At 38.2% G+C, this 27,678-nt stretch overlaps 1 protein-coding gene and 1 long non-coding RNA gene across 5 annotated transcripts in view; both read left to right on the top strand.

The window, feature by feature from the left end:
• The window catches only part of Eato (Engulfment ABC Transporter in the ovary), an 854,933-nt gene that overhangs the window by 732,381 nt on the left and 94,874 nt on the right, over positions 1 to 27,678 (top strand). The gene's annotated exons all lie outside the window — the stretch shown is intronic.
• On the top strand, positions 11,715 to 12,526 carry LOC137242292 (uncharacterized). The gene is made up of 2 exons (XR_010950175.1): positions 11,715 to 12,077; positions 12,132 to 12,526. It is a non-coding gene; the product is annotated as an uncharacterized lncRNA (long non-coding RNA).

Here is a 27,678-nt window from a genome sequence, read left to right as displayed (position 1 = left end):
GTCATTTCGTTTCGTTTATTAACGTTAAGAACGTCAAATTAACGAAATGATTTCGTTTCGTTTTCTGCCATATCAAAACGAAATCAAATCGTTTATGTTGATTATTAATTTCAAACTATGCTGGCAAAGCTGATTGATGGCGGAGTCATTAAAGGTGAAAGCATTAGCCAAGGTGATTGCAACTTTTCTCATGAATTTTGACAGTGCGAACATTTCTCAGAGTATTTTTGACATTACCACCAACGAATTACACAAACAAATTACATAGTGTTTGTGTGTGTATGTGCGCTCGTTGTTACCACCTTACGGCTTCACCATGGCTATAGCATTGCCAGCACAATTCAAACATAAAGTATCACGTTTTTGTTAACGTTTTTAACCCTAACGAAAGCTTTTCGTTTCGGTTAAAAACGAGATACAATTTATCTTGATAATTTCTTTATCGATAATATTTCGAAGTGTTTCAACGGAAACGGTGGAAATTTTTTGATAAACGATTAGCTTAACGTTAAGTTGCATCCCTGCTCTGTACTAAAGCACACATCAACAGCTTCAATTTGATACCCATAATGTCAAAACACATCCTAGTATTACCCTGATCCACATTTTGGCCTTTATCTCGAGACCCCAGTCACCCAGGGATACCACTGCTCCATATTCTCTGACTCCGGGAAGGCATCGAATCCAATCCGGGTCCGTCTCCTGACCCTGGTCCTGAGAAATGGTTTTGCTGCATCTGCCGGAAAAGAATCTTTTTAGGACGGGCATACTGTGTTCAGTGTGTCTCATGTAAGGGATGGTTGCGCCGGACAGGTTGTTCTGGGCTTGATCCCAAAACCCGACGTCCACGTAACTTTTATAAATCTTTTGTGGCTCCTTGCTGTTCACACCCAAGGGCGTCCCGTAGCCTACGCCTAAGCACCCCCACTACCTTCCAGCAGCCCCGCTGCTCCGCAAGCCACAACAAGTACCCGCTGCTGCTCGCGCCCCACGGCGCCAACAACTCAAACAGCTGCTACCACTCATAACTACTACCTTCGTAGTAGAGTCGGTAGCAATGCTGAGCATCAGCCCTTTCCCCCACCTTCTCCCCCCTCTTTTCCGGCAGCAATCGTGTAGGTCAGGGAAACAGACTCCTAGTCCCTACCTCCGTTTGCACCGTTTTCCAGCACAGAATATATATGTTTGCGACATCCGCCCAATGCAGCTCATGCCTTGGGTGGTGCCACTTTCCTAGATGTTCTGGTCTCCGCGACGGAAACCCCCCGACGGGTTTCATCGCGCCATGCTGCCAGGCCGCAAACCCAAATCATCTGGGTACCCCAATTCTTGCCCAAGGACGCCCAGCCCCAGGGCCACAACAGCAATTGCGTCCTGGTCTTCCACAACCCAGGCGTAGTCACCCGTCACTTACCCCCAAAGTGGCGGCGTCTCCCCTTATGCACTTCAGAATTCTGCAGTTAAACTGTAATGGAATAACTGGGAAGATTACGGAGATAGCCGATTTCATGAAGCGGCACAACATCCGCATTGTTGCGATTCAAGAGACTAAACTCACAGCAAGATCTGCATTGCAGACCTGCTCTGAGTATAATGTCCACAGGAAAGACCGCGAGAGCGGAAATGGAGGCGGCCTCGCGTTTATCATACACCACTCTGTGCAATATTATATATTTGATTCTGGTATCGACCGCAGGGACAATGTCTTAGAACGTCAAGGCCTATCTGTCCGGTCAGGCGATGCAAACCTAGAAATCATCAGCATCTACATCCCTCTTGCCACCTGTTGCCCCAGTCGATACCGCCCTAATATCAGAGCCTTACTCACTGGCAACAATCGCATTATCTTAGGCGTTTTCAATGCCCATCACGATCTATGGCACTCAAACTTGCGGGCGGACAGTAGGGGTGAGATGTTGGCGGTTCAAATAGAAGAAACGACGTTCTGCACAATAAACGGAGACGCCCCCACACGTATGGCAGATATCTCAATCGTGAGCGCAGAACTCGTAAACTGCGTCAACTTGCAGCCGATGGTAACATTGGCATCCGACCACCTGCCTATACTTATTTCGCTCGAGCGTACCGCCGACTTCATCGCCACCGAAAAACGCACTTTCATAAACTTCAAAAAAGGAAAGTGGGAAGAATATAAATCTTTTACAGACAACAGCTTTGCTGCCCTCCCTATCCCGACTGATGCCCGCCGAGGGGAGCGTGCCTTCCGTAAGGTCATTGAATCCGCCTCGGCACGTTTCATTCCCGCCGGGAGAATTCCCGAAATCCGGCGCCACTTCCCGGCGGAGGCCACAAACTTAGCGAGAGAACGTGACCTTATAAGACAGCCTGATCCAGGCGACCCCCAAATAATGGATATAAACCAACGCATCAGATTGCTTGTGGACGAACACAAGCGGGCGAAATGGGAGGAGCACCTAAGAGGTTGTAACCTCTCTACCGATGTGGGTAAACTTTGGTCCACCGAAAAGTTCCTATCGAATCCGACTAAGCATAAAGACAAAGTTTTCGTCGCTTTTGGCGACAAAGTGCTGTCGGATGCGAAAAAATGCGCGAGCGCTTTCTGCCGACAATATATAATGCATCCTACGGTCGACAAAGATCGACGGAGAGCCAATAGACACGCACATAAACACAAATTCAGCGCGTCACGAATCACCATGACCGCTAAAGAGGTTGAGGACGCCATTGGTCGCGCTAAACCATCCAAAGCAGTGGGCATAGCCATGCCGAAGCTCAAAAGCCTAGGGAAAGAGGGTTTCAAATATTTAGCGCATGTCTTCAACCTGTCTCTTTCCACCTTTGTCATACCCGAGAAATGGAAAATGGCCAAGGTGGTCGCGCTAATAAAGCCTGGGAAACCAGGTACCATAGGAGAGTCGTATCGTCCGATATCTCTCCTATCGCCAGTAGCAAAGATGCTTGAAGCCATTTTGCTCCCTTATTTCCAAGCAAATTTGCAGCTAGCCTCTCATCAGCATGGCTTCAGAAAACTCCTTAGAACTACCACCGCGCTAAATGCCATTAGCACCCAGATAAATTGTGATTTAAATCAATACCCCCACCATAGAACAGTACTCGTAGCGCTAGACCTATCAAGAGCTTTTGATACGGTCACCCATGGCTCGTTACTGCAATACCTGGAAGGGTCTACCCTTCCCCCATGTCTTAAAAGGTGGACCGCAAATTATCTGGGTGGTCGGCAGGCATCGGTACAATTTAGAAACGAAACATCAAAACCAAGGAGAATTAAACAAGGGGTGCCACAGGGTGGTGTCCTGTCCCCACTTTTGTTTAATTTCTACATATCTAAGCTACCTTCACCACCGGAAGGAGTCACAATCGTTTCCTACGCCGATGGCCCAAATATCGATGAGCTATGCAATAAAATAAACGGCTACCTCCCTGATCTCTCCAGTTTTTTCGCCTCGCGAAACCTGCTACGCGTCACCCATATGGTCGCCAAGCCTAAAAATTACCCACTGGAAGAAGCTACAGGCCTGCCAAAATACTGCTCCCAGAATTGCCACGGGCTGTCTTCTTATGTCCCCAGAACACCATCTGCATAATGAGGCGAGAATGCTCCCCGTCAGGGAGAGAAATGAGATGCTGACCAAACAGTTCCTGTTGAATACCCAGAAACCTGAGCATCCCAACAGACATCTGATTGACGAACCAGCACCGCCTAGGGGCTTAAGGAGTCATCTTCGTAAGCATTTTGAGGAAATACGGCACCTGATAACCCAGCCGTATGAAGCGAAAAAAAACAAGCAGTACTTAAAGAAAAGTATCCAAAACTTGCGGAAAGGAACGCATACTCCCCAGGGAAACTCGTGTCACTCTTGCTCAATTTCGTTCTGGATACTGTAACAGGTTAAACTCTTACCTATCCAGAATCAACCCCGACATACAGAATGTATGCCCCGCTTGCAATGTGTCCCCACATGACACCAACCATCTCTTTAATTGTAATGTGGAACCAACGCCTCTAACAGCCCTTTCCTTATGGTCCACCCCTGTTGAAACGGCAAGTTTCCTTGGACTCCCGTTAGAGGATATTGATGACAATTTTTGATCGGTCGCGGCTGTTAGGTGGGGCGAAGCATTGCTACAACAACAACAACAGCTTGTACTGGAGTACCTCAACAAGCAGCACGGAAATATAAAATTTACAATGGAAACCGAAAAAGACGGAGGAATCAACTATCTAAACCTCACGATAAATATTGATAAAGAAGCCAAAAGATTTAACTATGTCATATATAGAAAGCCAAAGGCCACCGACACAATAATACACAATACCTCAAATCGCCCCCAACAGCATAGAAATGCAGCATTAAGGCAATTGGTACATAGACTTGAAAGAACACCTCTTACACAAGAGGCATATAAGAGAGAACTTGAAGTCATATATAATATCGCTGAAAACAACGGATATAAAAAAGCACTAGTAGATAAGCTCAGAAGGACAAATGGAGAACCAAAAAGAAATAATGAAAAGGAAAATAATAGCTGGACGACTATGACATATACTGGAAAAGCAACATATAAATTGTCAAACTTCTTTAAAAAATACAACATTAACACAGCATTCAAAACATCGAACAATATAGGGCGAAAACTAAGAACACTAACTCAGAGGATCCGTTTAGCAGTTTCGGCGTATACAAGCTTACCTGCGGATGCCAGCATAGTTACATAGGACAAACTAGACGGCAAATAAGAACGAGGTTCAGAGAACACATTAGAGATTACAACAAACAAATACGGAATCCAAACATTATACCCGAGTCTAACTTCGCGTATCACATGGTCGAGAATAAATGTTCCCCAGCAAACATCAATAAAACAGTTAGTTCAGTTCACATACAAGCAAAAGGCCGACATCTCAACGCACTCGAAAACAGAAAACATTCGACGGTAGAATACTAAACGAAAAGATAAACACAATTTCTGACACAATATTCGAGCCTTTAAAACTTCTTTACAAGAAACAAAGTAATCACACAGGTACAACAGACAAACACACAACAACAAATAAACACAAAACAATTAACACACCAAAACAACAAACCCACAAAGATGCTCAAACGACTAAAGTCACTGATTTTTACCTACCCTAGTCAGTCACACAAATCGATTAGTAAACCACACTCGGTTCTGAATGAACACACAGCGCATACACATAACTAAATATACACAATCATCAATTTTGACAATACCTGCTCATGTATCTACGAACTATAAATACAGGACAAACGACAACAACAGATCAGAACGAAAATCGACACTGATGACGGCACAACGCCGAAACCGGTTTGTCTCAAAACCAAATTTGACAAGGGATGACGGAAAATCGTTCCAATATACATCATTTATCCACCTTGTCGGAAAATAAACAAAACAGAATAAGTCGAATAAAATTACATTAAATAAAATGGAATACACAAAATAAGATATAATGAAATAAAATTCAGCTAAATGGAATGAAAGAACATTAAATCAAATGACATGGAATAAAATGAAACAAAGAGAACAAAGAAATGATATGAAACTAAATGGAATAAAATGAAATGGGATGAAATATTATGAAACAAAATGGAATGAATAAAATTGAAATGGAAAGCAATGAAACGATATAAAATACAATGAAATGAAAAAAAATAAGATAAAAAGGAATGAAACGAAATGGAATAAAATTGAAACTAGTAAAATGAAACGAAATAAAATGAGACGAAAATAAATAAAGCAATGAAATAAAATGAAAAGATATGAAATAGAGTAAAAAAAAGAAATAAAGTAATGAAAAGTTCATGAAATGAAAGGAAATAAAATAACATGAAATGGAATAAAATGAAACGAAATGAAATGGAATAATTTGAAATGAAACGAAATAAAATGGAAAAAAATTAAAAGAAATGAAAGAAAACGGAAAGAAACGTAATGAAATAATAGGTATAAAATGGTAACGGAATAAAATTAAATAGCATGTATTGTTTGAAGATTCTGGGTCCACCCATATTCCGTAATCCTTTCCTACAACGATGGGCCAACGTCCTTTTATGAACAAGGACGGAATTTGAATATGCTTTATATATATATATATATATATATATATATATATATATATATACTTGCAGACCCGCCAGACGTTGTTCTGCCCTAAATTTGGCCTATCTGCATACAGTTTAATAAGATTTTTCCGTCTAACTCTGCCCTACCCCTATACACTTTTTCCTAATCTTTTTATTCACTCCTCCATCCGTCTTTTTCGCTTCATCACCATCTTCGTCTCATTCTATCTCCTTCTCAATCTCCTTCTCTCTTTTCTCTTCTCTCAAGTTTTTCTCCATCTTCTTCATCTCTTATTGCCAGTCCCAGAGGGTGGTATGTATTTTGTTCCAGTCCCAGCCCCATTCCAAGTCTCAGTCCCAGCCCCACTCCGAGTCTCAGTCTCAGTCCCAGTCCTAGTCCTAATCCCAGTCCCAGTCCGTCTCTGGTACACTTCCCGGAAAAAAGCATCGCAAATACTAATATAGGCAAATTTATATACAAATTTTCAGGCAAATCGAATAGGACGTATGTAAATAGGTATGTAGGTATTACTAATTCTTGCCTTTATTTCGGCTTCGCATGCATATTTATCAGTTTTGCCAGGTTGATGCGACTAAATCGAATATCACAATGAATTTTAGAGCTGTCAGCCACAGCTTTCATTTGATATCCATAATACACACACATTCTAGGGGTATCCGGGTCCATGTTTTGGCCTATATCTCGATACCCTAGTCACTCAGCGGTGTAAAACTTACTCTGTATTATAGCACACATCAAGAGCTTTAATTTGATGCCCATAATATAAAAACAGATTCTAGGTGTATCCGGGTACATGTTTTGGCCTATATCTCGAGACCGTAGGCACCCAGCGGCGTAAAACTTACTCTGTACCAAAGCATACACCAACAGCTTCAATTTGATACCCATAATGTAAAAACACATTCTAGGTGTATCCGGGTCCACGTTTTGGCTACATCCCGAGACCCTGGTCATCCATCGGCATAAAACTTACTCTGTACTAAAGTACACATCAACCGCTTCAATTTATTTATTTATTTATTTATTTATTTATTTATTTATTTATTATTTAAAGTCGACGACAAACTATGGTCGACTGCATAATATAAAAGATATATAAATATACAACTCAAAAGATCAAATTTAAGATATATCGAGCTTTCAACAATGTTATATTACAAACAAAGAAATATTAATGAACATTACTATTTAATTTCAGAATATAATAATAATAAGAAATATGAGCAGAAATAAGATCTTATGCCGAAATCTTATACTGGCGGAATGCATCAGATTCCGCTCAGCATGATTTCGGAATGCAGTGGATTCCAATCTCCCTGTTGGAATGCAACAAGATTCCAATCAGCATGTCATGGGAATCCGGCAGTGCTAAGAGTAGTGTAATGAGGATACGCCATCACAAGGCATAAAAAAGTAACATGACCTGTGTTGTTGGAATGCACCGGATTCCAATCAGCTCGATGCCTGTAAGATTATACTGCCGGAATGCATACGATTCCGGTCAGTGACTCATGAAAAATCATGTTTTTTACGTTGTTGGAATGCACCAGATTCCAATCAACACAGTACTGTCTTGTTCCTTCTTAATGATACATGTTGATAAATGTTCCTCCATCCTTAAGCGAGATAGTTCCTGTTTTTTATCGAAGGAATAAAATGCCGGCAAATTAAATTAGCTTGTATCTCTTAAATTAGATAGGCAAGTATTGCATTACGTATAGTGGCAAAAGTACATTCAAGACTGATGCAGCTATACAAGTCATTGTAGTGCACGCACCAGATAAGAAGAGGATTATTTTTAGCAAAGTTTCGTCGACAAAGGGGTAAATAGAAAGGAACGTAGTGTCTGGATACTCTAGGGGGAACCGCAAAAAACAAGCGGCTGAGGAGGTCCGCGGAATCAATTTCTCCAATAATGAGCTTATGGATGAACAATACCCCCAGGAATATTCTCCGATTTTCCAGAGTGGGTAAGTTAATAAGAAGAAGTCTACTTCTGTATGGAGGAAGACGTGAGTCCCAATTAAGGCCGCGCAATGCAAATATCAAAAATTGCTTTTGAACTGACTCAAGACGCTTTATATGCTTTTGAGAAACAGGGGACCAAACGCATGAGCAATACTCGAGTATTGGACGAACCAGCGATGTGTAAAGAACCTTAGTGAGGTACGGATCATCGAACTCTTTAGCCCATCTTTTAACAAATCCAAGTAAACCCAACGCTTTGTTGGCTATAGATGAAATATGCATGTTAAAATTCAATTTCGGATCAAAAAGGACACCTAGATCATTTGCAATAGATATACGCTCCAAAGGCGTACCATCTATTACATAAGATTTCAATGCTGGCTTCACTCGGTGAAATGTCATATGCTTACATTTAGAGCAATTTAAAGCTAGTAAATTTGTTGTGCACCAACATTGGAATGAGTCCAAGTCGGCCTGAAGAAGATCCAAGGAACTCAAATCGGTAGGACAGTAAGTGTAGCAAAGTTTTACATCATCCGCATACATTATAGTATGGGAATATAATATTGTCTGTGGCAAGTCATTAATGAAAAGGGCAAAGAGCAAAGGGCCTAGATGACTTCCCTGGGGTACGCCGGAGGAAACTCCGAACGATTCCGACAGATTGCACTTGAACAGGACTTTTTGGGTCCGGTTAGAAAGATAGCTTTTCAGCCACATTAATAGGTGAAACGGAAAGCCCAGTAAATCAAGCTTATGAATAAGCAACTCGTGGTTGACGGTATCAAATGCTTTGCTGAAGTCCGTGTAGATGACATCCGTTTGCTTGTTCGCTAAAAATCCTTCCATAACTATAGAGGTGAATACAAGCAAATTTGTAGTGGTAGACCTTTGACGAATAAAACCGTGTTGACATGGAGATAAAAGACTAGAACACTGATATTGCAGTTGATTGGTGACAATCTGTTCAAAGACTTGAGGAATGACTGAAAGTAGTAGATACCCATAATGTAAAAGCACATCCTAGTGTTACCCTGATCCACGTTTTGGCCTATATCTCGAGACCCTAGTCACCAATAAATATGAAAACTACCCTGTACTAAAGCACTCATCAACAGCTTTCATTTGATATCCATATTGTATAAACACATTCTAGGGGTACCCGGGTCCACGTTTTGGGCTGTATCTCGAGACCCTAGCCTCCCAGTTGTATGAAGATTATCCTGTTCTATAGCACTCATCAACAGCTTTCTTTTGATATCCATATTGTATAAACACATTCTAGGGTTCCCGGGTCCACGTTTTGGCCTATATCTCGAGACCCTAGTCACCCAGGGGTATGAAAATTATCCTGTACTATAGCACTCATCAACAGCTTTCATTTGATATCCATATTGTATAAACACATTCTAGGGATACCCGGGTCCACGTTTTGATCTCAATACTCTAGGCACGTAGAGAAAAAAAAGGTAGACGTTTGCCGATTTTCAGACCTACCCAATATGCTCACAAAATTTCATGAGAATCGGTTCAGCCGTTTCGGAGGAGTTAAGCCTCTAGCACCGTGACAGAAGAATTTTATGTATTATATATATATATATATATATAGATATGATAAATGTAATGTAGGTACCTGTGAAATTTAGTGCTTTTGACAATGCAGTGTGTACATAATGCAAAAAACATATGTTTTTTGCTCAGGAATATATATATCTACTATATATTTGTGAAAGTATGTCTGTATGTATGCTTGGACTTGCAGCCTAAACCGTAGAATGGAATCGAACGAAATTTTGCCATGACATACCCTGAGTGCGTCAATCTATGGTAGGCTATATAAAAAAGTTTTCGACAAGGGGGCGTGGCACCTCCCATACAACTGAAATTTTTCGTAGTTAATATAAGGCTAGACGACTGAAATTAGGTGAGTGGTTATATGATACCAATCCCTATCCCTCCAGAAAAACTGGGTATAACGAAAGAGGGGGCGTGGCACCTCCCATACAACTGAAATTTTTCGTTGTCAATATGTCTGAAAGTATTAAAGCTAGACGACTGAAATCAGGTGAGGAGGTATATAAGACTAATCCCTACCCCCTCGGCAAAAGTGGTGATAACGAAAAAGGGGCGTGGCATCTCCCACACAAATGGGGGTTGGGATTAGTCTAATATATTTGTTTATATAGTACTGCATGGACGTGGGAATCGGAATAAACGTCCTCAAGCTATGTCCCTCTTTTGCAAGTAGCTATCTCGCTAATATGTATTTTATGACCACTAAAAATATTTGTTCATGGAAAGCTTGACAGATTGAGTCTAAATATCTGTTCCTATATACGAACATACGCTGTGTTATCACATTAGCTCTGTGTTTTACCAGTAGATCTTGCTGATGAACTTAGGGGTTACTTGAGCAATGGAATTGCGATTTGGGTCAAATTTTTCAAATATATAAAAATTCCTCCATGGCGGCCAGGCAAAATTCGTTTTCGTCCCACCGTGATACGTTCTTTCTTTGTTTTGGCGACAATTTGTCATGAGTAATTCTCATTTCTTACGACATTGTCACGTAAGATTTGGCTGTTTTGTCTTTTGCTATATTCGTTTACCATAGTGGCGGGAAAAGAGTATTCAACAAAGTGTGATTGAGTTTGACAGTTATCTCTTTACGAACAATACAAACTTTACAACAAATTTCTTAAATCTTACAAACTGTAGTAGTGGTGTTTAGCCTTTCGATCAGAAGAACGCATCTGCATTAAAAGCAGGTTCAGAATCGGTAACCTCTTTTTCAACTTGCGCTCGGAGAACGCACTTATCGTAGTTTCGTCCAATAGTAGAATAACGCGGATTAACTAGAAATACCAGTATCAATCCGGCTAAACTTCCACTATATAAGGTTTACCTCATCTGTGAAACTAATTCCTCCAACACCAACCTGTTTTTGATTAATTTTGTTGAAACTGCTAGTTTCATTAGACTTTAATTATTGGATGTGCTCAGTGGGTAAGTGCTTTTTTGGCCATGTGTGACGCCTAATATTCGTATTTAGTCTTTAATTACAGAAGTAAATTGGTTTAGTTGTGAATATTGAACGATAAAACGATAACATCAATATTGTCAATGCAATGGAATTCAAATTAAAAATAAATGTTTTTCGAATAAAACTCTTGGGAATAAAAAAGAAATTGTCGAGAGGATTCTCATGTTCCATAAACTAGCCGTATGGTTACGACTTGTTGGTTTTAAAAATTTTCAAATACAAATAACTCAAACAAAATCTTTCAAAATTAACAAATTAGAAAATTTCAAACGGCATTTCAGATATTCCTTCAATCAAATTAAAACTAACACCTCAGTATGAATTGCAACCTAATGGGTTAATTCTGTTTGTTTACAATTTTTGGCACAATGAATTATATGAAATTCATAAACCGCTGTCAATACACTTAGAGTGAGGGCACACTAAGCACATTTGCACTGTGCTGACAGCGTCGGACTCTGCGTAATGTATCAGGTAAACGGGGAACCTAAAACACAGGGGAAAACCGAAAATTTGAGCGAGTTGTATATGTATTTATGCACGGCATGAGAGAGATTTGTTCATTGGATCATAACAGTGATGCCAACTTTCCATTTCAACTATATAACTTTAAAACTCTTATGCCCCTATTACCGTTTACAACTCAACTTAGTTGGGTTGTAATTAAAACAACTCAACTTTAAGACAACCCAACTCCTGTTTGGTATTACGAATTACAACTTATTTCAGTTGAAATTGAATTGAGTTGCCAACTTCAGAAAGTGATGATTTGACAGATAAATAAACAGCTGATCAATTTGTGGCAGAAATTTAAGCATTTTCAAATGTGATTTTTTTATTAATATTATATGAAATCTATTTTATAATGACAAAAATGTTGGTGACTGACATGTCGCGAATACGGAAAACATTCGCGTGATCATTCCAATCCCTTGGAACTACCAAGCACCAAGTAAGAAAATGTTTAAGTGACAAATAATGAGTTTCATATGAAGTTATTTTGCAGATTTGAAAGGAAGCATTTTACTCAGTACTAAACAAAATTAAGGACCATTTCCGCATACGCGTTCGTATTTTTAAATTATGATTTTGGTGTTAGACTGGTTTTAGATATTATTGAGGAGCGTATTTGTGCGAAGTAGATTAAAACCCAAACAGAAAAAATTGTATTTTACTCAAATAGGATTCCCAGGAGTAGTGATAAGTATCAATGGGACTCGCATAATTTCACCTATTTTGACTGCATCCGAACTGCGGCCAGCCTCGTCCAACTATGGAATGTCGCTACATAAAGTCAAAAAGTTATTCAATGTAATTCGTTTAAACGTTGTTTTTTCTAGAAATGTGTACAAAATTGGTGATTATTGTTTGATTAAAAAAGGTTTAACTACCGGCTTTAAATTGTTTGCTTTTTTTTTGGTAACGTTTTATAAGCCCGTCCACCATCTAACTCTTAACAAAGGTGGTATCAAAAGACGGGTTTCCATCTCCGTTTTTAGGATTCGAAAGCGGAAATTAAAAATTTTATTTCTTTCGAAAGATATTTACAAAGACCCACAAAATGGCCCAAGAGGGTCCGAAATAGGAGGCCCGTTCCACAGTTTTTTTGCACAGAACATCTTTCTGCGTTGGCGGCCTTTGGCCGCGATTCGTAAAATTAACTCTGGTTGGGTCCAACACCTTTCTGCATTACTGTGTACAAAAAATCTGGCAAAATACAACAACCACATGAAATTAGATTTTATTAGAAATAAAATTTTTAATTTTTGTGGTAATTTTTTACGACAGCATGACACTAATACGTGTCCAAAAATATCGAGAGAGGTATTAAACGATGCGTCTTGACATCAGTATTAATAATCCAAAGGCAGAAAATAAAAATTTTAACTCGTTCAAAAGATATTAAACAAAAACCGAAAAAAGACAACAACATTACAACAACCACATGAAAATCGCCAACTTCAACTGCAAATATCTCCGGACAGAGATAAAATGTATCTTTGCCACCGGATTATTGTTCTCGAGATTAATACGCGTGTTTTGACACCTCTCTCAATATTTTTGGACGCGTATTACCAGTGTCATGCTGTCGCAAAGAATTACAATTTTTGTTTTCGGATTCTAAATCGGAGGTCGAAACGTGTCTTTTGATACCAACTTTGAACATTTTTGTTAAAAATTAGGTGGTGAACCGTCTTCTAAAACGTAAAATTTTTTCAAAACAACTGCAAAATTGCATGAGACAACTGCTAGTAAGCAGTTGTAAAATTTTGGCGTCTTTGACAACTACACCAACACAAGGTTGTAAACGGCAATGCCACAAAAAGTTGTAAGACTAGACAACTCAACCGAAATTTTTTTTGACAGGTTGAGTTGTAATCCGTAATACCAAATTGCGAAATTTCAATCCAACCAGAGTTGAGTTGTAAACGGTAATAGGGGCATTAGTTTTTACAGAGGATTTTCCTTTAAGATAATCAATTAGAATTTCACACTTTCATTACTATTAAAATATGTAAAAATACAGAAAATACATTATATATAATGAAGCATTATAAAAATGTTTTCACATTAAGGAAGTGGCCTATTTCGATTTATGTAAACCCAAACCTAGCAGTTTGTTAGAAGTATGTATATGGAACTAGCCAGACTGGAGCGGAAACAATTTTGTTTGGCCTCTGGAACCTTTGGGTCTAATTATTTTAGGCGCCTATTACGACAAGCATGCTTAGGATTATCATACCATCTGTGTTATTCGTTAATCTTTGAACCAAAATTTCAATCGATTTAATTTTTAATCGATTTGTACTAAGAAAACCACTGGCGGGTGCCGACAAGTTTTCTACACTTGCCGTTTGCCGGATGCAAAAGTCCATAAATCTTCCAAACAACTCTCGGTGCAAAAAATCCATATTAATCTCTTTCACGGCCATAAGAAATTATTCTCGTAAAATCAAAAATATATCGTTAGCCCACAAAGTGTGTTAATGCGCTTGTTTGAAATCCTTTAAAATAAGAATTTCTACAAAAACTAAATATTTCAGTTGTCTATTCTACCTCGTTTTATTTGCCTCGATGCTATCGTGAATGCCAAAATCTTGTCAAAATAAAATTTTTAGAACTGAAAATGAAACAAATAAAAATTTAAACAGATTAAAAAAAACTTTGTTTTTCTGTCCTAAATTTAATTATCATTGTTAAATATACAGAGTCGCAAATCTTGCAATTGAACCACCTGATGCGGAATTGGCACGGAAAAGCTGCTTACTTTGTAGCGCATGAACTGCGCTATACAGTAGACCTCACGCGGCTCATGCACTTTCTCCCGCTTATTAGTTATAAGATTCTCTTTGCTGCTCCACATGCACAGCTATAATTTGAGTAGCACATTTTCAAAAGCCAGGAGCAGCGGTAAAAAAGCACTTAAATTACTACCCGCTCCAACATAAATATGTTCTGCACTGTATGCCAATGAACAAATAAGTCCCGCGCAATTCCTGCATTCGGTTCCTTTATTTATGTAGTATGTAAGTCAAGAAGATTCTGCTAAGCTTTGCAAGTGTGCTTGCCGGCCATACGGCGTCCCCCTTACTTTCCAGAAAATTAATTCTAAATTAAAATTTCAAGCAAAAGAAATCTATAAAATAATATTTGAAACCTTTAAATGCACATTATTGCGGTCTGCGAGGATGAAAATTTAATATGCATTTCGACATTTTAAGCAAAATTAAAAATATCCTTTTATCTACCGTATAAGTTTGATTCAAAATCAACAAAAATTTAATCAGCAATACCCAAAATTAATTCTCGTATAAAATAGTTGCTGCAACTCTTACTCTGAAGCTTAGACATTTCATAAATAAAATAAGTTTTTCTGTGTTTTCTTTACTTTTAGGTGTTATTTTTTGGCAGAGTGAGTTAAAGACAACTGTCGCATAAAAATACTATTATATTATGTGATATTTGTTGTTCAGTGTGCGTGCCGTGAATGTGCTAAAATAAGTGTTTAAAATCTTAAAACGGTGAACGTCAAAATAAAGTGCACTGTGTTCAAATGCTGATAAAAACATAAACAAAGTTGAGGGTACATACCGGGCCGCCTCTAAGAATAATCTTTGAGGGTTGCATAAAATTGAACCACCTCCCGCAATTTTGGAGAACGGCTCGAGTAGCGAAAGCAGGAAAGACCAGCCATCTGCACCCGAAAGACTACAGGCCTTTTAGTTTGATACATTTTCTGCTCAAAATTCTGGAGAGCTTAATAGATGTGTATATCCAATCAAATATTTACGAGGAATTTTTCCTTTCCATTCTTATCCTTCCTTTGTTTAAAAGTTGTTGAGTGCATCTTGGTCGTACGATCACCTGCCCGACAAGGCGTGCTTAGAGGTCTAATGTTAAAAATGGGGATAAAAAACCGTCCGCCACATCAGCACCACTTGCTATGGTAATGCCGGCATAACTTCCCGAGGCGGTCCGTTATCAGGAAGGCTCCATTCAAATACAGCCGAAAGTAACTCCAGGCTGCAAATCATTCAATAGGCATGGTCCACATAACACCTGGATTAGGAGGTTGGCAGTTTTCCCGCCGGTCTCCTATGAAGCGAAACGACGTAGATGCAGGCTCTAAACCGCCCTAGTAGAAATTCTACTAATCCCTCACACCAACGACAATGTTCTTGCTATAGTGGGGGATGTACTTCTTTAAGTGTTATGGAAAATATTTCTGTTAAAAATTTATGAATTTGTTTAAGGTACTTCGTATAGGATATCTTTGAAAGAATCGTAAAAGGTCAAAAATAATGTTCTGTATGAATGGGTTTTATTTAATAGCTGACTTAAAACTAACATCAAATAAAAATATGTGCTAATTTATATTAATTCTACATGTGGCTTCAAGTATACCAATGTACGTGACCATGGTCGTATGTATGTGTGTATGCTCCGGTCACACGCTTTAATTGCAACCTAAGCCTAAATTAAATTCACACGTTCGATGAAGAATACAGACGAAATTAGAGATGCATGTGTGTATATACATATGCACGTATGTATGTAAGAACAAATTAAAGTCGTACGTCTTGTGAAGAATGCAACCGAAATTAGAGATTGATTCTGTTCGTTGCATTGCATTCCTCCCAAACTGAGAGAACTAAAATATTCACCTCGTCCTTAACATCCTCCCCCCGATGAGCGCAGCTCTATTACTGAGACCGTTTCTAAATTAAATGTTTATCGTAAAATCCATAATATCTTTAGAGTGCCGTGGCATATCGGATGGAGTTAGTACCGTAGAACCGGATACATATTTGAAAAGTTCTTTCTTGGTTTATCGCCTCAGTATCATTGCATATTCCGTTAAGTAGTTAGCGATTTGTTGATCGATGATGTTGAATTTCTTTTCGACTGTTGTTTGATCTTGTTTCAAAATGTTGATTGTCGAGTCCACAGTGGATGTTTGGTTTTGATGAGATTAAGAAGATGAGATTCATTATCTTTAATTTTGTTTACAGTATTCGACATTTGTTCAGCGTATTGCGAAGCTAGTAAGCCAAACAATGAATAAGCAAGATTTCCAATTACGTTCACTGCACCTCTTTTTTGTCTATTGGATTTCAACATTGAGGCATCTAGTTGCAGTGTGGCTACGGTTTTTTCAAAATGCTTTACTAGAGGGTTGCATATGCTCTTCTGCTTCATGTCTTGACATAGCCGCCGTATTGCCATTGTACCAAATGAAAGTGCTGCCAGCTCTGTTGCGAATCCTTTAAGGTCGTAATATATGATGAGGTTCCAATCTCAAGATGAGATTGCGGGAGATCCAATTCCCTCAAAATGAGTGTCAAGCTTAGACCCAAATTGAGCTCCCAAAGCTATTGGGAGAATTATTAGTGTGATTAATAGGCTCATAAGTCCTTTTGGCAAGGAATCTTTTTTCGTTAGACTTTTATTTTCTTCTTTTTTGGTTCTGCGTCGCTATTTGTTTCCATAGGAAGTGGAGCTAGGCGATGAATTGGCCTCCTGCAAGTACCATTTGCGGTTTTTGTATCTGCCACCAGCACAACATCATCTTTACCTTTGAATACGTCGATGGTTCTCCCTAGTGGCCACTGAAGTGCCGGTGTGTTGTCCTCCTTAATGATCACCATGTCCCCTATATTGACGTTGGTTTGTTTGACCTTCCATTTATTTCTTGATTGAAGTTCCGATAAGTATTCGCCGGACCATCGCTTCCAAAACTCGCGTTTGAGGTATGAGACTAGTTTCTCATTGGTGATTGTTCTGCGTTTCGCCATGTCTAACCATAACCAGCATAACTCTTTATCAATTCACGAAATATTAACTGCTAAAGGTAGGTACTTTTTTACTACAATTATCCTGTACTATAGCACTCATCAACAGCTTTCATTTGATATCCATATTGTAGAAACACATTCTAGGGGTACCCGGGTCCACGTTTTGGCCTATATCTGGAGACCCTAGTCACCCAGGGGTATGAAAATTAATCTGTATTATAGCACTCATCAACAGCTTTCACAAAATTTCACGAGAATCGGTTCAGCCATTTCGGAGGAGTTAAGCCTCTAACACCGTGACAGAAGAATTTTATATATTATATATATATATATATATATATATATATATATATATATATATATATATAATGTAGGCACCTGTGAAATTTAGTGCATTTGACAATGCAGTGTGTACATAATGCAAAAAACATGTTTTTTTCTCAGAAATATATATATCTACTATATATTTGTGAAAGTATGTCTGTATGTATGCTTGGACTTGCAGCCTAAACCGTAGAATGTAATCGAACAAAATTTTGCCATGACATACCCTGAGTGCGTCTATCTATGGTAGGCTATATAAAAAAAGTTTTCGACAAGGGGGCGTGGCACCTCCCATACAACTGGAATTTTTCGTAGTCAATATATCTGAAAGTATTAAGGCTAGACGAATGAAATTAGGTGAGTGGTTATATGAGACCAATCCCTACGCTCTCCAGAAAAACTGGGTATAACGAAAAAGGGGGCGAGGCACCTCCCATACAACTGAAATTTTTCGTTGTCAATATATCTGAAAGTATTAAAGCTAGACGACTGAAATTAGGTGAGGAGGTATATAAGACTAATCCCTACCCCCTCGGGAAAAAGTGGTGATAGCGAAAAAGGGGCGTGCATCTCCCACACAAAAGGGGGTTGGGATTACTCTAATATATTAGTCTATGTAGTACTGCAAGGACGTGGGAATCGGAATAAACGTCCTCAAGCAATGTCCCTCTTTTGCAAGTAGCTATCTCGCTAATATGTATTTGATGACCACTAAAAATGCTCCAGAAAATCGGGAATAAAATATTTGTTCATGGAAAGCTGCTTGACAGATTGAGTTTAAATATCCGTTCCTACATACGAACATACGCTGTGTTATCATTGGTATACTACCGACTACATTAGCTCTGTGTTTTACCAGTAGATCTTGCTGATGAACTTATGGGTCACTTGAGCAATGGAATTGCGATTTGGGTCAAATTTTTCAAATATATAAAAATTCATCCATGGCGGCCAGGCAAAATTCGTTTTCGTCCCACCGTGATATGTTCTTTCTTTGTTTTGGCGACAATTTGTCATGAGCAAAACTCCAATTTCTTACGACATTGTCACGTAAGATTTGGCTGTTTTGTCTTTTACTGTATTCGTTTACCATAGTGGCGGGAAAAGTGTATTCAACAAAGTGTGATTGAATTTGACAGTTACCTCTTTACGAACAATACAAACTTTACAACAAATTTCTTAAATCTTACAAACTGTAGTAGTGGTGTTTAGCCTTTCGATCAGAAGAACGTATCTGCTTTAAAAGGAGATTCAGAATCGGTAACCTCTTTTGTCAACTTCCGCTCGGAGAACGCACTTATCATAGCACTTATCATTGCACCAAATTGTCTCGTCCAATAGTAGAATAACGCGGCTTAACTAGAAATACCAGTATCAATCCGGCTAAACTTCCATTATATAAGGTTTACCTCATCTGTGAAACTAATTCCTCTAACACCAACCTGTTTTTGGTTAATTTTGTTGAAACTGCTAGTTTCCTTAGACTTTAATTATTGGGTAAGTACTTTTTTTGCCATGTGTGACGCCTACAATTCTTTAAGTATTTCGTGTTTATTTAACAGAAGTAAATTGGTTTAGTTGTGAATATTGAACGATAAAACGATAACATCAATATTTTCAATGCAATGGAATTCAAATTAAAAATAAATGTTTTTCGAATAAAACTCTTGGGAATAAAAAAGAAATTGTCGAGAGGATTCTCATGTTCCATAAACTAGCCGTATAGTTACGATTTGTTGGTTTTAAAAATTTTCAAATACAAATAACTCAAACAAAATCTTTCAAAATTAACAAATTAGAAAATTTCAAACGACATTTCAGATATTCCTTGAATAAAATTAAAACTAACACCTCAGTATGAATTGCACCATAATGGGTTAATTCCGTTTGTTTACAATTTTTGGCACAATAGTTCCTTATATGAGATTCATAAACCGCTATCAATATACTTTGAGTGAGGGCACACTAAGCACATTTGCAGTGTGCTGACAGCGTCGGACTCTGCGTGATGTATCAGGTAAACGGGGAACCTAACACACAGGGGAAACCCGAAAATTTGAGCGAGTTGTATATGTATTTATGCACGGCATGAGAGAGATTTGTTCATTGAATCATAACAGTGATGCCAACTTTCCATTTCAACTAAATAACTTTAAAACTCTTAGTTTTTACAGAGGATTTTCCTTTAAGATAATCAATTAGAATTTCACACTTTCATTACTATTAAAATATGTAAAAATACAGAAAATACATTATATATAATGAAGCATTATAAAAATGTTTTCACATTAAGGAAGTGGCCTATTTCGATTTATGTAAACCTAAACCTAGCAGTTCTGTTAGAAGTACATTTATGGAACTAGCCAGACTGGAGCGGAAACAATTTTGTTTGGCCTCTGGAACCTTTGGGTCTATTTATTTTAGGCGCCTATTACGACAAGCATGCTTAGGATTATCATACCGTCTGTGTTATTCGTTAATCTTTGAACCAAAATTTCAATCGGTTTAATTTTTAATCGATTTGTACTAAGAAAACCACTGGCGGGTGCCGACAAGTTTTCTACACTTGCCGTTTGCCGGATGCAAAAGTCCATAAATCTTCCAAACAACTCTCGGTGCAAAAAATCCATATTAATCTCTTTCACGGCCATAAGAAATTATTCTCGTAAAATCAAAAATATATCGTTAGCCCACAAAGTGTGTTAATGCGCTTGTTTGAAATCCTTTAAAATAAGAATTCCTACAAAAACTAAATATTTCAGTTGTCTATTCTACCTCGTTGTATTGGCCTCGATGCTATCGTGAATGCCAATATCTTGTCAAAATTAAATTTTTGAAAACTGAAAATGAAACAAATAAAAATTTAAACAAATTAAAAAAAAAAACTTTGTTTTTCTGTCCTAAATTTAATTATCATTGTTAAATATACAGAGTCGCAAATCTTGCAATTGAACCACCTGATGCGGAATTGGCACGGAAAAGCTGCTTACTTTGTAGCGCATGAACTGCGCTATACAGTAGACTTCACGCGGCTCATGCACTTTCTCCCGCTTATTAGTTATAAGATTCTGTTTGCTGCTCCACATGCACAGCTATAATTTGAGTAGCACATTTTCAAAAGCCAGGAGCAGCGGTGCACTGTATGCCAATGAACAAATAAGTCCCGCGCAATTCCTGCATTCGGTTCCTTTATTTATGTAGTATGCAAGTCAAGAAGATTCTGCTAAGCTTTGCAAGTGTGCTTGCCGGCCATACGGCGCCCCCCTTACTTTCCAGAAAATGAATTCTAAATAAAATTTCAAGCAAAACAAATTATAAAATAATTTTTGAAACCTTCAAATGCACATTATTGCGGTCTGCGAGGATGAAAATTTAATTTGCATTTTGACATTTTAAGCAAAATTAAAAATATCCTTTTATCTACCGTATAAGTTTGATTCAAAATCAACAAAAATTTAATCAGCAATACCCAAAATTAATTCTCGCATAAAATAGTTGCGGCAACTCTTACTCTGAAGCTTAGACATTTCATAAATAAAATAAGTTTTTCTGTGATTTCTTTACTTTTAGGTGTTATTTTTTGGCAGAGTGAGTTAAAGACAACTGTCGCATAAAAATACTATTATATTATGTGATATTTGTTGTTCAGTGTGCGTGCAGTGAATGTGCTAAAATAAGTGTTTAAAATCACGTCAAAATAAAGTGCACTGTGTTCAAATGCTGATAAAAACATAAACAAAGTTGAGGGTACATACCGGGCCGCCTCTAAGAATAATCTTTGAGGGTTGCATAAAATTGAACCACCTCCCGCAATTTTGGAGATCGGCTCGAGTAGCGCAAGCGGGAAAGACCAGCCATCTGCACCCGAAAGACTACAGGCCTTTTAGTTTGATACATTTTCTGCTCAAAGCTCTGGAGAGCTTAATAGATGTGTATATCAAATCAAATATTAACGAGGAATTTTTCCTTTCCCTTCTTATCCTTCCTTTGTTTGAAAGAAGATGTAGAGTGCATCTTGGTCGTACGATCACATGCCCGACAAGGCGTGCTTAGAGGTCTAATGTTAAAAATGGGGATAAAAAACCGTCCGCCACATCAGCACCACTTGCTATGGTAAGGCCGTCATAACTTCCCGAGGCGGTCTGTTATCAGGAAGGCTCCGTTCAAATACAGCCGAAAATAACCCCAGGCTGCAAATCATTCAATAGGCATGGTCCACATAACACCTGGATTAGGAGGTTGGCAGTTTTCCCGCCGGTCTCCTATGAAGCGAAACGGCGTAGATGCAGGCTCTAAACCGCCCTAGTAGGAATTCTACTAAGCCCTCACACCAACGACAATGTTATTGCTATAGTGAGGGATGTACTTCTTTAAGTGTTATGGAAAATATTTCCATTAAAAATTTATGAATTTGTTTAAGGTACTTCGTATAGGATATCTTTGAAAGAGTCGTAAAAGGTCAAAGATAATGTTCTGTATGAATGGGTTTTATTTAATAGCTGACTTAAAACTAACATCGAATAAAAATATTTGCTTATTTATATTAATTCTACATGTGGCTTCAAGTATGCCAATGTACGTGACCATGGTTGTACGTATGTGTGTATGCTCCGGTCACACGCTTTAATTGCAACCTAAGCCTAAATTAAATTCACAAGTTCGATGAAGAATAAAGACGAAATTAGAGATGCATATATGTATATAAATATGCACGTATGTATGTAAGAACAGATTAAAGTCGCACGTCTTGTGAAGAATGCAGCCGAAATTAGAGATTAATTTTGTTCGTTGCATTGCATTCCTCCCAAACTGTGAGAACTAAAATATTCACCCCGGCCTCAACATCCTCCCCCCGATGAGCGCAGCTCGATTACCGAGACCATTTCTGAATTAAATGTTTATCGTAAAATCCATAATATCTTTAGAGTGCAGTGGCATATCGGATGGAGTTAGTACCGTAGAACTGGATACACGTTGCTTATTTTCTTTGCATCTTCCTTTAATCACTGATAATACGTGTACGCATACAGTTAATATTAATGCTGTGTATCCAACAGTGATGTGATGAGCATTATGTGCATCAAGTTTGTTTGGCAGCTCCAACGAACGATGATTAGCCAACGCGGATTGTAATGTGGTTAGATTTTGTGTCTGCGCTGTATATTTCAAGTCATTCAACTTATGAAGAAGAGGGTTTAGTTGTTCTACAGAAGCCACCTTGGAGATATCACCAAATCTGATGTAGGATGAGCTCAGACTACTGGATATTAACTCATGTGCTTGAATTTATACAAAACGATGTTTAAGAATGCAGACTAGTTTGAGTGATAGCAGTCCAGATCCTTTTAAACCATGATTCAGTAACAAGAGGTTTGCTCGACTGAAAATTTGTTTGACAATTGCAGCCATTTTGCTCCCAAATCGAACTGACAACCGTTAACTATGTTGTTTCTTTGCGATTTCTCAAAATATATTAGTAATAGAAATAGGAAGCAATTAGTTTCCAAATACGCGATAAGTACTGAATTGCGTAATTCCTTAGAACATTTGTTTAAATTTTATGATGACTTTATTAATTATGCCAGGATATAGTAGTGTGGCTGAACATAGGTTTTATGAAAAATACGGACACCAAGGAATCGAAAACCTATGAACAAATGAAACCTAAACCAATTCAAAATTCATCGTTCAACGTGAAAAATAGAGTAGTAAATCAATTCACGTAAAAATGTCATTAGTAAATAATGGAGATGCCATAACGAAAGATACTCATTGATCATAACTTTTTCATTCCGTATGCTAGGAACATTCCTCTCCATTTAAGAATTTAGCGAATCGGTTTATATTTGGAATATTATGCATATACATACTTATTTGATATTTTCGGACTTCGTGAGGTAACGGTTTATCCGGAACACTTACATGAATACTTAACGGAAAGGACCTTGCCGAAATTTCAGGGTAAAAAGGTGAATACTCCCTGCACCCAGAGAAAACCCGTCTTGGAAAATTAAATACGTTCCTATTCATTTTAAGTTTGCTTTATTTAAATATGAAAAGCTACATATTTATTCTGCTAAAATAGTATTAAAATACCAAAAACTAATACGGAAATATTTAATAATGGCAGAATTTTACTTGGGTTAAATATGAGAACACTTTAAGTCAAATATGTTGTCTAATTTGGTTGAAGTATTTTCATCCTTGAAAACACAATGTTGATGATCAAAATATATTTTAAGTGCATACATAGTTAGACTGACGAAATTACAATTTAAAGCAAAACCATTGGTAGAAATAGTTAAAGGTAAGTGAAAATATTTAGAATTTCATGCTTTTTCTTTGGGTGTGAGTATCAGGACCGCACAAAAGCTTAACTCTTCTGTCAAAGCCAAGGCCGGAATATAAAGTTCTAAGACAATAAGCAATTTTCTTTTATTTTTGTTTTCAGTTCTTTGCGGCTGTTGAGTAGAATATCACCCCATGCCGGCTGCCTTTCCAAATAGTTCTATCTCAAAATATTTTTCAAACATTTTTAATTTCAGGATTTGTCACAAAAAGGCCCTTTATTAGAATAAGATTAAAAAGCGCCTTATCTCAGAATGCTTTTCATTAACTCCCTCTTATGTCAAAATGCATTGAAATTAAGCTCATATAGACAGTTTTTAAAACAAATTTTGAAATACTGTATTTTTTTTTTTAATAAAATTCTGACGTACGGTATTCTTCAAACAATGTCTGAAAGAACGACCATACCAACATAACTATTTATCAATTCACGAAATATTAACTGCTAAAGGTAGGTACTTTTTACTACATACAATTTTCGCTGAATGGGATTAAATTATTTCCCGTTTTCCTACTTTCGTAAAAGAAACCAGTCCAGATTTTAAAATTGTGGAGTGTCAAAGCTCTGTCATCATTGGAGAACAAACCTCTAGTAATTGAATCATGCTTTTAAACTAAGTTGTGTGATAACGCTTCCACATACCACTGTTGCACGAGACGAAGCTGATGTGGCATATATGAATTGGTTGTCATGCTGTAGTGATATACACGCAAAATCGTTAGGTGCCTTCCGCAGAAAACAGTTTGATTGCGTGTTATTATTGAAAAGATGTTCCTCGCATGCGCGCTTAGTTGATCCATGGCTGTAATGGATTTGAACTTTTGGGCATATGTAGCCCCCATCTTAGATGTCGACACAAGAGTGAAAATGGGATGAAATGGGAAAGTGAATGGGATATTTAATTTTCCTGATTTCAAGCTGTAATTGACTGGGGGTAAGGAGCAGTTGACTTATTTTTCCGTGATGAAAGTCCATTAGAACGTCGAATATTGAAGACTGGATTCTTTGTAAGTTGGCTGCAATAAGCGTTAGCTGCATGGACAGCGATGAAAATATTTGAAAAGTTCTTTCTTGGTTTATCGCCTCAGTATCATTGCGTATTTCGTTAAGTATTTAGCGATTTGTTGATCGATGATGTTGAATTTCTTTTCGACTGTTGTTTGATCTTGTTTCAAAATGTTGATTGTCGAGTCCACAGTGGATGTTTGGTTTTGATGAGATTAAGAAGATGAGATTCATTATCTTTAATTTTGTTTACAGTATTCGACATTTGTTCAGCGTATTGCGAAGCTAGTAAGCCAAACAATGAATAAGCAAGATTTCCAATTACGTTCACTGCACCTCTTTTTCGTCTATTGGATTTCAACATTGAGGCATCTAGTTGCAGTGTGGTTACGGTTTTTTTTAAAATGCTTTACTGGAGGGTTGCATATGCTCTTCTGCTTCATGTCTTGACATAGCCGCCGTATTGCCATTGTACCATTTGAAAGTGCTGCCAACTCTGTTGCGAATCCTTTAAGGTCGTAATATATGATGAGGTTCTAATCTCAAGATGAGATTGCGGTAGATCCAATTCCCTCAAAATGAGTGTCAAGCTTAGACCCAAATTTTTTATTTCCAATTTGAGGTCCCAAAGCTATTGGGAGAATTAATAGTGTGATTAATAAGCTCGTAAGTCCTTTTGGCAAGGAAGCTTTTTTTGTTAGACTTTTCTTTTCTTCTTTTTTGGTTCTGCGTCGCTATTTGTTTCCATAGGAAGTGGAGCTAGGCGATGAATTGGCCTCCTGCAAGTACCATTTGCGGTTTTTGTATCTGCCACCCGCACAACATCATCTTTACCTTTGAATACGTCGATGATTCTCCCTAGTGGCCACTGAAGTACCGGTGTGTTGTCTTCCTTAATCATCACCATGTCCCCTATATTGACGTTGGTTTGTATGACCTTCATTTTATTTCTTGATTGAAGCTCCGATAAGTATTCGCTGGACCATCGCTCCCAAAACTCGCGTTTGAGGTATGAGACTAGTTTCTATCTGATTGTTAGTCCCATGTTCTGCATTTCGCCATGTCCATTTAACTGTGCATTGATTGGCTCTCCTATAAGGAAATGACCTGGAGTTAGAGCTGTAAGATAGTTAGGGCCTTCGGACACTGGTGTTATTGGTCTGGAATTAAGGATCCCTTCTACCTCTATGACGACTGTATCCAATTCTTCGTAAGTGAGAGATGCTGTAGAGGTGCTTCTGACTAGGAGATGTTTTGCCGATATAACCGCGGCTTCCCATAATCCGCCAAAATTTGGACTTCTCGGAGGTATGAAGTGAAATGTAATTCCTTTTGTATGCTAAATTGACGTGACGAGTTGTTATGCACCGCTTCGTTGAGTTCGGCAAGCTGGTTCCTTGCGCCTACGAAATTTGTTGCGTTATCACAATACATATTTAGGCAATGTCCTCTTCTGCTTATGAATTGCCTTAATACACCAATACATGCATCTGTTGTTAAATCGCTTACCAGCTCCAGATGTACCGCCTTTGTTGTGAAACAGCAAAATACAGCTATATAAGCTTTTTGTGGCTGCTTTTCTCTTATCTTTAAGTGAACCCAAAATGGTTCGCGGAAATCGGCGCCTGAATTGATGAACGGTCATGCAGGGGTTACTCTTATTGTTGGAAGGTTGCCCATGACTTGACTCAGCCGTCTCGGTTTTGCTCTGTTGAATCTAACACATTTTGTCGCAATTGAACGAGCCAAGAGTCTTCCCTTTACTGGCCAAAATCGTTGCCTTGTAAAAGATAATAGAGCTTGAGGTCCACAATGCCGGTTTTCTTTATGGATCATTTGCATTAATAACTTCGTCATTGGGTTGTTGTATGTAAGTAACATTGGATCTTTGGCATCAAATGCAATTCCTGATGCGTGCAGACGATCTCCCACGCGTATGATGCCATTGTTGTCCAAGAAGGAGACAGACTACGATAGGGACTATCCTTGCCAACTTCGTTGCATTTCTTGAGCTGCTTAAGTTCTTCCACAAAGTCTAACTGCTGAATTGTTTGAACGGTGACCATAAGTGTCGTTTTTAGTTCATCCATAGTCGAAGGAATTCCCGACTGTTGTGATCGTTTTTTGGTCCTTCTGATGAACCTTAACATGTTGCCTACAACTCTTTGTAATGTTCTGAAAGAGCCATTATGTCGGATGTTCTGAATCATGCTTCCTTGAACTACCATTATTGTCACAGGAACTGAAGCCAATTTCCTGCGTTCCATGATGATAGTTTCGCATATTGTTGTCATTTCCTTGGAATATTTTGATGGCCAATTGTCTTCATACTCAAGCAGTAATTTGGGCCCACAGCAACCATACTATCACTTGGCCATCGTTTAATTCTGACCTTATGTATATTGCAGCCCCATATGCCTTTTCGAATGCGTCTGCGAATACATGTAATTTTAGTTTTGCTGGGATGTGTCCTTCTAACACGTACCTCGGAATGAAGTCCATTCCTCGGAATTCATTTAATTTTGCTGGCAAGTTTTCATCCCAGTCCAGTTTCAATTGCCAGAGATCTTGTACAAATA

The sequence above is a fragment of the Eurosta solidaginis genome, chromosome 2, assembly GCF_040869045.1.
Source record: "Eurosta solidaginis isolate ZX-2024a chromosome 2, ASM4086904v1, whole genome shotgun sequence".
Taxonomy (NCBI): domain Eukaryota; kingdom Metazoa; phylum Arthropoda; class Insecta; order Diptera; family Tephritidae; genus Eurosta; species Eurosta solidaginis.
This window is presented reverse-complemented; position numbering and strand designations above follow the sequence as displayed.